Here is an 18271-nt window from a genome sequence, read left to right as displayed (position 1 = left end):
TAGTGATACTTTTCCCCCAGGAAGAGTCGTTTTCATTGACTCATTTTTCTCCTCAAGCCATTCTGCATGGAACAGTCAATGACCCCCCCCACCCGCCCCCCAGGCCTCATAATCAAACTCAACACCCTGGCATTCAGTGTCTTCAAGATCAAATCCAATACTACTTCTCTGGCTTTACCTCTCATTACCTTCTTTGTGCATGAAATCCTCCAACATTCTTCATTCTTTATTATTTGTTCTCTCTCTTTCTTTGTACGTTTACCAAGTTTGTTCTCATAATTGACTATCTCCCCCGTTTAGTATTTGGTTCAAGGCATCCTTCTCACTTGGGCTGAGGCCCAGCTAAAAGTAATGTTTCCTTATCTATATCCCAATGGTAATTAACATGTCTCTCTCAAGACACTGCATTTTACCATGAACTACAGCCCATTCTATGGTTGTCTTTTAGCAGCAAGGAAGCTGTGAATACTTTCAGGGAATGGACTAAACCATCATCATTCCATTCATTTGCAAGCCTAGCATAGATTTGTACTTATGCTAGCTATTCAATGTGTTAAAAAGTGGGTGGTTGGATGAATGATCACATGCTCATATAACTAATAAGCTAATATTTCTATTAATGTATATTTTTATGACATTTAGAATAAGACTTGATTAAAATATTGGCTTGTTATCTGCTGCAAATATTTTAAAAATATTCTTAATGTCTACCAGTAGTAAAATTACAAAATAAAAGCTTTTTTGTGTGTTTTTTTTTAATAATCATTGCTGGCCACACTGGATTGGAACTCTGGGATTCTCCATCCATTGGCCACACCACTGAAAGTATCAAGTGCCTCTATTTCCTGCTCTGAACTCTGAAGTGAAGGTAAACCAAGACCCTTTCCTTGTCACCCTGGAAATGTCTAGGTCCATCCTGTATCCTTCCATGGGCAGTTTAGATCCCATATGTGTTGTTTCTTCAAACAAGAAAAAGTTAAGAAGGAAATCCCACCACATACCATCAACAGAGCCATTTGCCATGGTGGCTGGGAACGAAGCAGGGTTTACACTTACCAGTGGGCTGTTTTAGAGGAAATTCTGAAAAGGTTATTTATGAAAGAAGAAAATGACAGCTATCAATAGTCCCTGCCAAGTCTACATTTCTAGAATTGTGTTGTGAGATCTTGAATTATACTGAGTAGTGGTTCTCAGGAGATAAGCACATAGACACACACATATCCTCACGTACACATATGTACATATTCACATGTATAAATACATACATGTATATGTGCCTATAAGCACATATATCCACCTATATATGTATTATATGCACTATGTACACATACATATATGCACATTATTTGTATGTATATATATTATGAAATATGCAAGAAATGAAAGCTGTAAAGGAGTAAAATGAACGAATAAAAATGACAAAGAGATGTAGTAGAAGTGGAGCTAACACCATTCAGTTGAAATAAAGAGTTTTCCCTTTTATGGGCTGAGAAGACAAAGGAAATGGGCCCATTGGAAGATATTTATCACTACTCTGCTGGTGACGTCATTGCCCCATACTCTCAACATGGAACACAGAGCTAACTCGTGATGGATTAGCAACAAATATATTTCCTATCATGTCCATTCTCTTATCAGATTCTTCTAACCCCAAAAATTCTTCCTAAGTAAAGCAGACTTTTTTTCCATTTTTAGTACAGGCATTTGCCTGGAAAGGATACTAGCATGTGCCTTACCTGCACTTATTCATTTGTCAAGTCAATGTGACAAAGAGAACAAGAATGAGTGGGAGAGATATTCCACGATTTAGCACGATTCGAGCACAAGTACCTTGTTTTCTTGGGAGGAAAAAAAGAACTGCCACAACTATGATCAAAAACAAGTCATGGGCATTACAAGTGAGAATGTATTCAACTAACTTTGTCAAAACACACACACACACACACACACACACACACACACACACACACACACACACACAAATAACACCTTGATTTCTTTAGACAGAGGCATTGTTGAAGGGGAGGACCCTGAGGCTGCTGGTATTTGAATATCTATCATACTCAAGCCTTTCCCAAATGCCACCCCCTGGGTTCCTCACAACTCTTTAAGGCAAATCCCTTTCCCCCTTTTTAACAGATGGAGCCACAGAAGACTGAGTTCTAAGTAATTGACCTAAGGTCATCAGTTAGTAATTAATAGACACAGAATGAGCCCAGTCTGTCTGCCCCAAGGACAATGCTCTGGGCTTCATGGTAGTATTCCTTACTTCATCTGATGCTTTACATTTCAATGTTAAGGTTATCTACTTATTTTGCACATTATAACAAGTAAGAGATAACAAGGTTGAGGAATAATAACTTTAATTTCATGGATAGGCAAACTGAGCCTCAAAGAGTTTAAATTATTTGCCCAAACTGATTTGTTAAGTGTAGTACCATAGTACAGGGTGGGGCAAAAGTAGGTTTACAGTGGTGAGTACGCCAAACACAGAGTGAGTGCTGGTATCATTATTTATTAATCATTGTATTATTTTCCACATGAACAACTGTAAACCTCCTTTTGTCCCCCCTGTATTTAGCTTCTGATTGGAAAGCTAGTTCTTCTTGCCTGAGAGCATATGCATTTTGCCAAACCTCCATATTCAGACAAAGCAATGCATGTTTCAATTCCTTACCACGCTGTCCGTTTTAAAATAACAGATTAGAATTACACACACACACACACACACACAAACTATAGAGTTACTTTAATATATATTATATATTGCAATGTGTAATTTTTCATTAACATAAAGATTTCCAGTCAAACTGTTACACTGTAGAAGAACTGAATAAAAAAATTTCAGAAATTCCTCCAGCCGAAGGAAATTGCATAAATACAAAAAAATCACTAATAGCTGTTCTCTGTAATAGCAAAGAGAGGCATGAGCTCGTCTTTGCTTGATTGAACTAAAACAGCATTTTAACGGAATAACCTTCATTTGACATTTAGCTAACTACTATTTCACGGAATCATGTTTCATTATCAAAAGAGAGCCAATCTTAGCCGTGATTGCAGCACTACTTATTATAAAAATGTTCTTATTTTATTCGCCCAATCAATAGCTTCCAACTCTTATTCTAGGATTTGTTTTACTGCTTCTCAGTTGAAGGAGTAAAGAGGAGACAAAGAACTTCCCCAAAAGCATGATCCTGAGAAACAATACAATTCCAAAGAGCAGCAATAGTTATGTTAGCATATCTTTTTTATGTATAACCACCATTTGAAGATAGCTATTGGCTTTCCTTAAATTAAAGAAGAAATTGATGTCAAATGCATCCAATGATTTTTCCAAGGTTGCATAGCTAGTGGATGGCCAAAATGAAAGTCAACACTCAAATCTAGTCTTATCCTGCCCATTGTATCATCTCTTTATACTGGAACTTTATTTGACTTATCTGAAACCTAGAAAATGCTAAGAGAAGTTTCCATATATCAGGTAAGACCTGAGGTCTAGGATGTTTCTTTAGTAACTCAATCCAGTTGTTTCTAATCTTAAAAATCCATTATTCTTTTCATCTTAGCTCATCAGAGGTGGAAGAAACTGCAGAGAAATTTCAATGAAGAAAGATTATTTTGTTTTGTTATGAACCAGAAAGCATACTGGGTCCGAGAGATACAAAGATGATTAAGACACAATCCATGGCTCTAAATGACTGATTACAATGCTACCGATATGCACAACAGAAGGAAATTAAGTGTAATAATTGCTGGTGCAGAAGTATGTGCAGGGTAGAAATTGAAACAAAGGCAAAAAATACTTAATTTTGCCACTGGGCATAGAGAAGGGAGGGATTCACAGAGGAAGTAACACTTTAGTTGGAATTTTTAAAATGTATATGTTCCTTAAAATGGCAGAGAGGCCGAAACTGGTTTGGCTCAGTGGATAGAGCGTCGGCCTGCGGACTGAAAGGTCCCAGGTTCGATTCCGGTCAAGGGCATGTACCTGGGTTGCGGGCACATCCCCAGTAGGAGATGTGCAGGAGGCAGCTGATCGATGTTTCTCTCTCATCGATGTTTCTGACTCTCTATCTCTCTTCCTTCCTCTCTGTAAAAAATCAATAAAATATATTTTAAAAAAATAAATAAATAAATAAAATAAAATGGCAGAGAGGAGAAAAGGGTGGTGAGTGTTTAGAGAACCGGCACAACTAAAGGCTTTAGTGACACTGGGGGAACTACAAAAATAGTTCTACATGACTTGAAATTTCCTGTATGTGTTAAGGAAGAGAGAGAGAGAGAGAGAGAGAGAGAGAAGAATGTGCTAGTGTGCAGATACTGGCAATGCAAGGCTGACCATCACTAGCTCACATAACACTCTGATGTGAAATAGAGAAAGAGCCCTTGTGTGGACTAGATTTTCCAGTCACTCACCTCTAAACCAGATGCCTAAAATGATGGCCTTGACATAGAGAAAGCAGAGGAGATATACAGGAGACCAGAGGAAAGATTGAGGACATGGTGAAGCCATGAATGCTTAACCATAGAAAGTCTGAATGCTCAACTTTCTCCCACATTATGTGAGGCTGTTAAAGAGTTTTACAGAGGAACAAAACTGGGAGTAGAGAAGAATCTCAGTACATAGTCAACTCAGTACATTGACAACCCAGTACAGAGTCACCATCAGCCATGACAGTTATGTCAAATGGCAATATGCCAAAGACTGAGGTAATGGGTGTGTTGGGAAAGACCTTGGGAGAGGCCCAAAATGCACAAAACCACAAGTCTGGACACTTGGGGAAGGACTCCATCTGGACACCGATATAAGTGGGATCGCCATCCCTGACGGGCTAAAGGAACTCAGAGCTCCGACCACCCAGCACTCAAGCTTGGTTGTACCAGGGGTCATGCTCAGAGCCCTGCTGGACTTCTACTCCATAGGACACCTGCCACCACTGCAGCCCCCTGGCTTCAGACCAATGTCCATCTCTTTGCCTGCAGATGTGCTAGTCAACCAGACTTCACATCCACTACTAGATCTGCTCACTCCTATCTCATATGCTCCCCTTCTCTGTGTGTAACCTGCGTGTGACTCTAATGGCTTATTGGAGTCTCCCCTAATAAACCTGGCATTGGGGAAAGACACAAATGTATGTGAGTGACTCCTTTGGGAATGCTACCTTGCTCATGACAAGCTTATAATATTCTTTTTTTAAAAAAAATATTTCATCGATTCTTTACAGAGAGGAAGGGAAAGGGACAGAGAGTCAGAAACATCGATGAGAGAGAAACTTCGATCAGCTGCCTCCTGCACACCCCCCACTGGGGATGTGTCCGCCACCAAGGTACATGCCCTTGACCAGAATCGAACCCGGGACCCCTCAGTCCGCAGGCCGACGCTCCATCCACTGAGCCAAACCGGTCAGGGCAGCTTATAATACTCTTTTCTGTAATTAATGTCATATTCCCTCAAGAGACAAGAGAAAAACAAAATTGCAATTAAGGACAATTAATTCTCTTCTATATTTTTTAAATCTGTTGTTCAGTGAAGTAAAAATAATTCAGGATTTGCTGTCCCTTTCTCTGCCCTTAACTTAAGAGCTGAGTTTTGAGGTGGGAGTGGGAAACTTACATACCAACTTGGCATCAGCTTTGAATCCATGTGTTGAATCCATGAGTTGACATCGTAGGTTTCTCCTGTCTCCCAAAGACATTCCTCATGCTGCCTGGTCTCTCAATAGCCTATAATAATGTCTACAACAGTGTCTGATTCTTTTAGGTATCTTGTCACACCTATTTACTCAATAAATATTTATTATATACCTAATATGTTATACTAGGCTGTGTTCTAGGTTCTGGAAATACACAATAATAAACAACAACAAAAAAGACAGAAATCCTTGCCTGTCCCTGTCCCTCTGACTTCCTCATCCCAACCTAGCCTACCTTTTCTTGGGAGGTTACTAAATCCATCTAGGTGCCTCTTCAAGTGTATGTAAACTAATTCCTATGCATCATAATACCTTGATGTCTTGCTAAATACAAAGTTGGAATTGCCTAAGGCTATGCCCTAATGAGTGAAGAATAATGAGTCTTTAAAAGGAATGGGTGGAAAACAATACCTGGATATTCTTAGTCCTTGCCCTTCAAGTCCCCTTTCCCTATCTGACACCCAACCCAGAAGAGAGATTCTTATGTCCCCCTTTTCTCTCTTCTGTATCTATATATGTCAGTCACTCTCATGTCTTGCTTCAATCTCATGATCTAGTCTTAACAAAAAAAAGTGTAGCTATTTGATGGAAAACTATACCAAGAAATATTACAAAAATTTTTTTTATTACACAATTATACATCTTTAAATTCACTAAGACCAATCTAACACAGGGACCATGAATGAGGGGGAATTTAGGGCAAATACTCAGACAGACTTGCATGTGCCAGGTAATGTACTTGTGATACCAAAGATGAATCCTAGGTATGTTTTCTGTGTAACCAGAGAGCTGGTGGCATTATTCACCATCACAAAAGACAACAGGAAAACTATTAAGACATCAGACTCATTTTTACATGCTGGCCTTGATGTATTTGTGAAATAGTTGATTGAAGACATCCATCTATGTTTCAAAAATAGGGCTGAGGACCATATGAGTAAATTGTTAGCAAAGAAGTGATATTTGAAACCATGGAGAGATTATCTCATCAAACCCTTCCTCCCAACTGCCACCAACTCATTTACAAGTTCAAAATCTGAGGCATGGAGAAGTTTCCTGACATTTACAAGGTCAAATGGCTGTTTTTTTTGGCAAAGGCCACCAAAATTTTCCCTCACTTCCAGCCCAACAATGAGATCCATGATAAGTTAGGAAGACAATGTTTCAGGAGGAAAGAGATGAAAAGGGAAACACAGTCTACACATGTCAACCAAAATCTTGGGCTCAGAGATATTACACATAGGAGAGAATTTTAAATGACCCCCGAATGAACTGCCATGTATGCTTTCTGAAATACCTACCACGTTTACTTGTCATTGAAGCAAATTCATTACAACACAGACGAGCCCCCAGGGTCAGAGATCTTTTGCATAGACTTGGTGTGAGGGATAAAAAGCACATTTGAGATGTCCCTACAGGAGAGTGTAGAAAGGTTGGTTTGCTGCAGACATAACTAACTCCCTAGACAAATCCTTTAGATTCTGTACTTGTGCTCTATAACATGAATAAAAATGTCTGCCCATGGGAAGAACTGCACATCCAGGGGACAGCAGCCTACCCAGCCACTGGTTATCAAACATCTAAGCAGTCAGTTCTTCTGAAAAACAGTCCCCCAAGGACACTCTTATCCATAAGATTGATTGATCAAAGAACAACTGGGAGCACTAGGACCCCCTGACAATTCAGAACAGCATTTCAATAGAGTAGACGGGGGCTCATTTTCCATCAGCTTAGCAAAATTACTTCTTTTTCACTCAGTTATGTCAAGGTGTCTAATAAGAAAGTTGGTTCTGTAATTTTAAGAGCTTACAAAGTAGGAGCCATATAAATTTCCATCGGTATCTCATGGGGGAGAAGTAGACAGGGATGCTCTCTCCCTCCCACATGACCACATGCTACTCATTCTTTATGCTCCATCCTAGTATCTCCATTGCTCATGTTCTCAATGTAATATGAAAATATTCAAGATGATAAAATTCAAATAGCTCTGAAAACAAGTTACTGAATGATTGGTGATCATACATTAAATTATCTCCGGAGTTGTGAAATGTGATCTACCATTCTGTGAAACATCACAACTTCTTTTTCTGCAGGATAAAAATATCAAAACAAGGAAAAATCATTTCAAATGTTCTCCCAAATCCCATTGCCCACATAAATCTACAAGGGAATATGTTTATCATTTATTCCTTCATTTATTCATGCAATAACCAGAGCTGGGTTCAAATCCCAGCTCTACTATTGGTCACATGTTATGTTCCAGATAGTCAGCTAGGCTGTGCAGAGAAATACCTTTACAAATCTTAAACACTGACCTCAAGGAGCTTACAATCCAGTGTGGAGCTAAACTTGCAATTAATAATCGCCATAATAGTTACTGGATTATGATGGTGATAATAACAGATATGCATATAGTGCAGCTCAGAGGAAGGAGTAGGTAGGTTGGAGACAGCATTCCAGCAGAGCAGAAACTTGAAAAGGCCTTGATGAAGGGACAGAAGACTTCTAGGTAATTACAGAAAAGACAGGTGGAAGTCTTGGCAAGGATTGCTTTATGAGAAAATGACAAGAAAAATAAGACCTGTCTACAGTTGTGCTGTCTTTCACCATGCTCCCCTCATTTGAGTGCTGACCTCTTTGGAGTTCTGCCCTTCTCACCCAAATCCCTCACTGCAATCTTTAACCTAAGAATGTCCTACATGTGATCCCCATCTGCCCAGCCTTTCCCATCCCTAGCTCAGATTTTACATTACTGCCCCTAAAGAAAGGAATGGCATAGATAATACTAAGATGACTTAAGAGTTTGGGTGTGAGTCACAACTGCATTTTTCCCACCTCCCCTCTCTACTAGCTAAGTGACACTGAGCATAAGTTAACTTTCTGAGCCTTGGTTCGCTCATCAGCACAGTGAAGATTTAACTCAGTGGGTCATTTGAAACTTGAGTAGTCAATACCCTATTGTTATGGCAGAAATCAGGTCAGTGGGAAGCAACAAACCATATGCACTCAGAGGTTCAGAAAAGGACTATTTATTCACACCGCTACTGGCCCAGCGTAGTCACCTCCAGAGGCTGAGCACCAAACACGGCAGGCTTTTGCCATATATAACCCTAGGTTCTTTGTCTCCCATATATGGCATACATACACATTCTAGACATTCTTTCTATGTTATATGCTAAGCTTCCAGGTATTTCATGGGCTTTCCACATCCGTTGCAGTTCGTGCTGAAGGTCCGCTGCCTAGGCTACAGACGGAGGTCTCAGTTCCTTATCTGCACCTAGGGGAAGTCCCCAGACCATGGGCAGAAAGTGCCAGGTGCACACACAAGCAGACCTCCCCTGCTTCTCATTGTCAATCTGCTAAGAAACGAGTGAGTACAGAAGCCAGGGGCATGGTTATGGAGATGCAGACAAAAGGGGGTGGGGGGTTACCTGCTTTCAACTTGCCTTCTCATTATGGCCCCAAATAAATACTGAAACTATTTTCTCTAACAGGAATATCAAGAGGTAAAATTTTGGCAAATTTGATATACGTTTTTATAAATATACTAGAGGCCCGGTGCATGAAATTTGTGCACTGAAGGGGTTGTCCCTCAGCCCAGCCTGCACCCTCTCACAGTCTGGGACCCCTTGGGTGATGTCCCACTGACAGCTTAGGCCCGCTTCCCTGGGGATTGGGCCTAAGCCAGCAGTCAGACATCACTCCCACAGTCTGGGACAAACTCGCTCCTTACCGCCCACCTGCTTGCTCTTTACCACTCAGCTCGCTGCTCTTTAGTGCTGCTGAAGAGGTGGAAGAGGCTCCCGCCACCACCACTGTGCTCACCAGCCAGGCGTGAGCCCAGCTTCTGGCTGAGTGGTGCTCCCCCTGTGGGAGCACACTGACCACAAGGGGGCAGCTACTGCATTGAGCGTCTGCCCCCTGGTGGTCAGTGTGCATCATAGCGACCGGTTGTTCCGATCGTTCCGCCATAAGTCGCTTATGCTTTTATTATATAGATTTGAAGTACTCAAATGCATACTTGTAATCCTATATAATAAAAGCCTAATATGCAAATTGTCCCCTCAGGCAGTCATTCCACTGGGAGACAAGGAGTTCGACTGCTCGCCATGACGTGTGCTGACTACCAGGGGGCGGCACAGAAGATGGTGGGCATCGGCAACATGCTGTGACCTCTCGCTGGCTACCTGGGGGAGGGGGTGGTGGTAATGAAGGTGCAGTGAGAATGCGGGGTGCCCACCGAGCTCTGTCTCACCCCTCCTGCTACCCTCCCCTGGAACGTCAGGGCTCACATGCCGGGGAAGCCCCCGCACTCAGGTGCCAGGCACCTGTGAGGAGCCCTCCCTACACCCACATAGCCTCTTTCAGTTGAGCCGGGCCACAGCCTCCAGAACCACAGGGGCCAATTGGGCTTCCTGTGGTTACACGCAGGAGCCAGTCTGCAAGGCCAGCCGGGAGAGAGTGCATTTCCCGTTCCTCGCCCAGCTTCCATGAGGTGTCACTGGGTGGCCCAGAGGCCCATGCTGTGCCCCGGCCTGTGGCGTCTTGCTGCGCTCACCACATCTCCGCGTGGGGACTCAGGCTCCATGACTCAGGCAGAGGGGGGTGCATGGAGGTCTGGGGGCCCAGGTGCTGCCCAGGACCCAGAGGTCAGCCGGGACCTGCCCTTCCACACCAGATGCTCACGCTTTGATCACCAGTCAAGCCTAGGGACCATGCTGTACACGAATTTCGTGCACTGGGCCTCTAGTAATTAAATAATGTTACATACTCTTATATAACTTAATGCTTTATGCAAATAATGTTTGAATCTAAAATCCTGCTTTTTTAACTCATACAATAGAATCTATTTTATTGTAATTGTTTATATACATATTCAACATCTGTGCCTTTGTCATCACTGAAGACAAGTTTCACATCTTCCAACACCAATTCCCGGAGCACAGTACCCCCAAAGTACTGCTTATGCTACACCATCCTGTATAATGCTGCCTCTGGAATTCTAGCCCATTGGCCCATTTGCCTTCCCTGAATGTACTATTGAAAATGTTCAAAGGTGTAGCCCAAGGTGTAGTTCACAAGAAAGAACTACAGAATGACAAAATGACAAAATTAAATTTGGGAAAAAGGAAAGGAAAGAAGGAGGGAGGGATGGAGACCACTGAAATATAGCTGAATTTAAAATGTTATTAATGTAAATTATAAAGTCATTACAAATATAAATTATAAAGTTAAACATAAAACAGAAGATAAATTATATTACAATCTATAATTTAATGCCAATACTGAGTTGAAAATTCTAAATTGTTCATTGTAAAGAAGAAGTAGGGTGGAGGATTAAGAAGAAATAAAATCATCTTAAAGTATTCATATTACTCAGTGGACAATCAGAGTTCCTCTTGTTATTTTTCATGTTTTCAATCATAAATAGGCATACACATATTTAAGAAAGAATACCTCTCCTTTTTAAACAAACAGCAATCTCACTTTACCACAGTTTCCTCTCCCCAGAGCAATCATTCCCAATTCTTTGAGCTGAATATTCTCATTTGCCTTCTCATCATGCTGTGCTGTGCTTTTATTTACTACCCTTACTTGCTTTTTCAGTTTTAGGTTTCATCTATTGTCTTTTTTATGGAAGATAAAGATTTAGCCATATTTCTTTTGTCAGCCTCCAACACACACACACACTCACTCTCACATACATTCACACTTTTTTTATTACCCCCTACTCTCCAACATGTTTAAATATGTTTACATTATTGCCACCATGAAGTGCTATTCACAAGTTGTAACAGTGGGTAGTAAGGATTAGTAATCTTTCCCATAAATTCTTCACTTTCAGGATGCTCTTTCAGAAGGGTTAACTCAAATTGGAAGAGACTGTAATCTACATGGGTATACAGCTCTCATCACAAAATTTAAAGTTTTCAGGGGCATAAAGAAAAAACAACAGTATAACCAGCATGTTACAAAGCGACCATCCCCACATTGGTTTGGAAAAAGCAGTTTAATAGGATGTACGACAGCCCCTGGACAGCAGCTGATCGCAGAGCACAGCGGGGTGCACTCATCTTCTCCCTCCTCCATCAGGCATCCTAAATTCCCCTCACCCTCAGCTTCCATCTTGGCACATGGTGGTGGCTTACCCTGATGGTGAGATTAACACCTGCTTGGACCACTTCATAGTCATCTTCTCCCCAGCTCAGAGTTGCTGCAAATATCCATTCACAGTTACAGTGGGACATGGCGTACCAGGAAGCACCCAAGGAGATCACCTGAGTTCCGCATTTACTCCTCCCCTCCCCACCACCATTGTGTCTAAGCAGCCCTGTCTCCCCCCGCCCCCCCTCCCCCGCTCCATGAGGGTCAACTGTCCCTGCCAGTATGCTAGCACCTCTTTTTCACAAAGAATCTAAAGTGCCCTGGTGGCAGCTGTAAATTGTAATTCAATGGTCCCCTGGCTTTATCTGTTGGTCTCTTTTAAGACTAGAAACTCTAACCCAGCAGAACTCAGAGTTGAGGAGACAGTAAGTTGAGGGTCATTGCGGGTGAGGGCAAATAGGGCTCCTCCGGCTTCCATACCTTGTTCTTGGACCCAGTACTATCCTTGTGTGGACACCTCTCTTTCCTACTCTGGAGACTTGAACGGTTTTCATACACAATGATAGCAAAGACCTAACACCTGGAGAGCAGTTGCTCAACAAATAATCATTGATTGTATTGCTTATCTGACACTTGGCTTGGCACTGAGAGTTCCATGCCCTAGCTTAAGTAGATAATTTATAGCAAAATATGTAACAAGGAACTCTTCTGGTGTAGGCATTGAGAAGGTAAGGGATCCTGTATGTTAGTAATAGGTATTTCTTGAGTTACACAACCAGTTAAAGCCATTTCTCAATATGACTAGTGGTTACAACTTCTCTCTATTAAATGTAGTGGAGGCTGGTTAGTAGTAGGTTCTAAATAATGTATTTCATAAAAAAATAAAAGCACTAGTTTTTTAAAAAAATATATTTTATTGATTTTTTACAGAGAGGAAGGGAGAGGGATAGAGAGTTAGAAACATCGATGAGAGAGAAACATTAATCAGCTGCCTCCTACACAACTACTGGGGATGTGCCCGCAACAAAGGTACACGCCCTTGACCAGAATCAAACCTGGGACCCTTCAGTCTGCAGGCCGATGTGCTCTCCACTGAGCCAAACCAGTCAGGGCAAAGCACTACTTCTTGATAGAGTAACAACAGTATCACAGAAAGCAGGGAGGGAGGGGAAACCAATCACAGATAAAGTGACAGCATCTAAAGCAGTGGTTCTCAACCTGTGGGTCGCGACCCTTTTGGGGCTCGAATGACCCTTTCACAGGGGTCGCCTAAGACCATCGGAAAACACATATATAATTACATATTGTATTGTGATTAATCACTATGCTTTAATTATGTTCAATTTGTAACAATGAAATTGGGGGTCACCACAACATGAGGAACTGTATTAAAGGGTTGCGGCATTAGGAAGGTTGAGAACCACTGATCTAAAGGTAAAATTCTACCAGTCTTTGAAATAACTTCACAAATGGGAGCAGGTGGAGATGTCTCCTCTTCTTAGATTCTAGGAAAATGACTGGAAGAGACCTACCTCACTAATGGAAACCAGGGCAAGTTGACATACACAGAAATTTCTGTCATATGTGAGAAAGGGCAATAGTAAAGTACTTACACAACCGACAGCTTTATTTCTCATTTGTATAACAATCTAAATGTACCCATTCCAGGTCTTCAGTTGCATAATGGTGAGCCCAGGCTTATTCTGTCTGACTGTTCTGCCGTCCTTAACATGCACTTCCCATCTCATGTCCAAGATGACTATTTTATCTCCTTCAACCCCATGCACATTCCATTGAGCAGGCAGAGGAAACAAAAAGACTATATATATTCCTTTCCTTTCAAATGCATGATGTCACACATAATATTGCCATCATTAACTAATTATGATTATTAATAATAAAGGAAGAGAGCAAAGGGGAGGCAAGACATTATAAGCATGGTCATCTGGGCAGTTTCACTAGGAAGCTACAACTTCACGCTCCCCAGGGAACCACCGGTTCCCTCCCTGTAGATCACTGAGGGGAGGGATAGAAGGAAAGGGGATGATGAACATATGCACAGTGAAGTTGGGGTAATGCAGGGAAGGTGCTCATCTGTCAGACTAGCCTGACAAAAAGATCACTGGCTAGGAGTGTGGACCCCAGTGCAAGCCTGCAAAACTTGGAAGGTTAAAATCCCCCAAGAAAGTTCTTGCTCTTGTCCTCTTGCTTCCTCTTGAGCTCTCTTGCTCCATGACCTGCACTAGCCTGTGCCATGTGACCTTAAGCAGCCGCACGGCCCATGGCCATGGGGACCCAACACACAGTGGACTACAGCTGGGAACACGAGCTAAGCCAGCCAGATGCTGGACCGGACTGTGCTTTAATATGGAGCAGAGACTCTGGTCGGTGGCCTTAATTCTCGCCCTGCTGAAGACAAAGTTGGACTTTTTCCATGGCAGGAAAGAGGGAAATGTGACATTGGAAACCCAGGGTTTTATTCCATGGAAACAAAAATCACTCATCCTAACACGTGTGAGTCTCAGGAAATCCCATTCCTTGCGACCCTGCAAGAACTCCACTTCCACCGGTAACACATGGGGACACAGAGGACACCCCACCGATAACAATAACACATCTATTTCCCTACTATTTGCCCAAATCCAATCACACTGGAAGAAAAGTTAGTTAGTGATGTATTTAGCTGGTCAGCTATGTCATCAGATAAAAGGAGTTATTAGGGAAGAGCTAACAGTCTGTGCTGAAATACAGTTTGGACAAAATCAGGTTAATGTAAAAGGGATAGAAACTGCTCTTGTATGAAGGGGTTGTATTGTGTCCTGAGGGGGAAAAAAAGGGCAAGAACTTGACAAAACCAATACTACTGAAATTGGAAAACCTAGCAGAGAAGGTGAGAAGAATTGTGTAAGCCTCAAGGACCGCTGGTAAAGGTGCTGGCACTTCTGATGCAAAGGCCACAGAGCTCAGAGTCCACAGCAGCAATTGTGGGTGTCAAAGAAAGAGAAGTATCCAGGAGGGTGTTTCAACAAAATGGCAAAGCAATTACCTGGGCCAGAGGAAGTTATGGCTCAGCTCCCTTTTTAATCCCCACTATCCACCTATTCCCCTTTTTTGTATCTCAGAAAATGGCTAAGTGAATGTAGAGTGAATTAAAACTTTTCCTTTATCCCTTCTTAAAGAACCTGTAAGAATCAGACAGAAAACCTCACTGACAGGACTCATTTCAACCCGTACAATCTACACAAAACCAGCGGAGCTCTCTTTGTAAAGATGAACAAAAAGGGAACTGCTCAGACAGCTGAAAGACACTGTCGAAGAAGAAAGAGAACAGTCTGAGGAAGAGGCATGGATGCCAGTGGAATAGATTTGCTGCAAGAAGTGATATTTTTGACAATATCTCTGTTATGTGTTTAAAACAAATCAGAGAAGACATGCATCACAAAAAAACTAGAAAAAGCAGTCATGAAGATCATGTGACCTAAGACCAGAAGGAATATTTAGGGGGGAAGCATAATTGCTGAATTAAAAACTGCAATGTAGAGAATACTGAACACAATGGAAGAACAAATTAGCGAAGAAAAGAAATAGGCTAACAGATTATTCTAGGTATCACAATAAAAAAACAAGAGACAAAAATAAAGAGAAAGATTAAAATAAAACATAACGGTGTGCCTGGCAGGTGTGGCTCAGTGGTTGAGTGTCGACCTGTGAACCAGGAAGTCATGGTTCAATTCTCAGTCAGGGGACATGGGTTGCAGGCTTGATTCTCAGTGGGGCATGCAGGAGGCAGCCATTCGATGATTCTCTCTCATCGTTGATGTTTCTCTCCCTGTCTTCCTCTCCCTTCCTCCCTCTAAAATCAATAAAAATATATTTATTAAAAAACATGAAGGTGCAAGAGTGTTCAACATGTTTAACATAATCCTATACATTTCAAATGTTCCTGTACAGACCAAGAATAATCAGTAAAAAGAGACACATTCTCAGATATAACTCAACAACACTTTTCAATTTCAAAAATGAAGGAGAAAAATACCCATATGCACCTACTCAAAAGAAGGAAGAAGAGAAAGAAAGGAGGAAGGGAGAAAGAAAATAAAAGAAAATGTCATTTAACCTCCAATAAATGCAGTTCAAAAATGTCAAAGACTGTAGTCTTGTTCACTTGTCTGCACACCCAGGAGGTGCCAGTGTTATTGTTGCAATTAGCTAGTTTATTAATATTAATAACAGGAAGAGAGCAAAGGGGAGGCCAGACATTATAAGCATGGCCATCAGGGCAGCTTCACCAGGAAGCTGCAACTTCACACTCCCCAGGGAACCACAGGTTCATTCCCTGCAGATCACTGGGGGAAGAAATCAAGCAAAGGGGTGATGGGCACATGAGTAGTGAAGTCAGGGTGATGTAGGGAAGGTGCTTGCTTGTCAGAACAATGGATTGGCTCGAGGGTCAAACCACTGCAAGTGCACAAAATCTTGGGAGGTTAAGTCCCAGACAAGGAGTTCCCTCTCTCTTGTTTGCTTGTCTCTTGTTCCCTCTCCCTCTCCTGCTCCAGAACCTGCACTTGACCATGCCATGTGGCCTTAAGCAGCCGAAGAGCTCATGACCATGTGGACCCCACACTCAATGAGCTGCAGCTGAGAACACAAGCTAAGCTAGACAGATGCTGGACTGGACTGGGCTTTAATATGGAATAGAAACTTTGTGTAGAGCCCTTAACTCTAGCTCTGCTAAATATAACATTGGATTTTTTTTCCCATGGTAGATGGATGAAGATAGGACTTTGAAGGGAAACCCCTTAATTTTATATCATCAATAAAGTGTTCCATGCAGCCCCATCCTCCCGTGGGGGGGGCCTCAGGAAATTCTTTTCCCCACGGCACCCCAAGAACTCGACTCCCACCAGTAACACCAGTAGATAGTAGGTCCTCAATAAGTAGGTTAAATACATGAAATTTCAATGTTTAAGACAAATTTTTGACACAAAAATTCTGCAGCCAGTCATATTGTTGTTCAGGTATGAGAAAAACAGCGAGACCGCCTCATAAGAGAATTCAGAATGTATACTTTGCTCCCACGCTGTCTGTGAAAAATACACTCAAATTTGCATGACAGTTCCCTGAGAAATGAATAAAAGAACAGACATCAAGATATGAGGGTGCATCATGGTATTAAAAATAACTGGTCATGGAAATGAAACTAAGTGTATAGCAAGTCTAAGAAATCACTGTTGAACTTTATACACTTAAAGTAATCAAGGGAACACTTTATTGCAAAGTGTTACAAATACAAATTTTAAGTTACATACTTATAATATTAATATTATTATAATTACATAATTTAAAGTACACATTTATTATAAATTTGGGTTTTTAAACTTATTTAATTCATTTATCTTTTTAAATATATTTTTATTTATTTCAGAGAGGAAGGGAGAGGGAGAGGGAGAAAGAGATAGAGAATCATTGATTGGCTGCCTCCTGCACACCCCCCATTGGGGATCAACCCCACAACCAGGTACATGCCCTTGACCGAAATCGAATCCTGGACCCTTAAGTCCGCAGGCCGAAGCTCTATCCACTGAGCCAAACCGGCTAGGGCATAAATTTGGATTTTAAACCCCAGATAATTTCAATGAAAATTGGGATTTGGGTTCAAAGAAGCAGAATAAAACCATGCTGAAGTTTTCCTTCGATTCAGGAAGCGCATATGCATAGCTTTTTACTGTTGATAATTTCAAAAACTGTCAGGTAAAATTTAACTTTTTAAAAGGTGACTTTACAAAGAAAGATGTGAGTTGAATTGCCGGACTACAGTTTGCTGAAGCTTGTGCCAGAAGCCCAGGATGTGGGCAGGGCTCTGAGTCACACCTGCCCTTCCTTGGTCCAGACGCCTGCCTTTTTGTTGCTGATAGCTTGTCAAATCGGACTTCAGAAAAATGTCATGGTGCGCCGGGCACTGAGAAAGTCACCCTACCTGCCCTGAAATCGTCCCTTCACTGGTAGCCATGGCAATAAAGGAGCCGCTCCTTGCTGGCCGGGGTCCCTGCAGCCTGCCTCCATGTGCCACCCTGGCAGCCGACCCCCCGCCATCGCGCCCGCCCACCAACACCTCGGGCTCACACCCACCGCGTTCCACAGGCCACCATCAGCAGCTGCTTGGTGTTGTGCTTACAAAGTTCACGTTGCTGTTATAGGACTTCTTGGCGCTCCTTCGCTGTTATGACATTTGGACTCCCTCGGATCTGAGATTACCCACATGGAGAATTCTGGCCTGGCCCCAGGGACTTGCAGCCAGGGTTTACACACGGCGGGGAAAAGGTCCTCTTCCCAGAGGTGCATGTGGATTACCCCACCAGGAGTCATTCCAGCACTGAGGCAGCTTCCAGCTCACTAGTTCCAGTGAGTGGCCCTGAAACGGAGGAGCGCCTTCTCCAGTGTCTAAATGCACTGCAATTTGCATACTGGGGGGG

This window comes from Myotis brandtii, unplaced genomic scaffold, assembly GCF_000412655.1.
Source record: "Myotis brandtii unplaced genomic scaffold, ASM41265v1 scaffold1811, whole genome shotgun sequence".
NCBI lineage: Eukaryota > Metazoa > Chordata > Mammalia > Chiroptera > Vespertilionidae > Myotis > Myotis brandtii.
The sequence above is the reverse complement of the archived record's forward strand: the minus strand, read 5'-3'. Positions refer to the sequence as shown.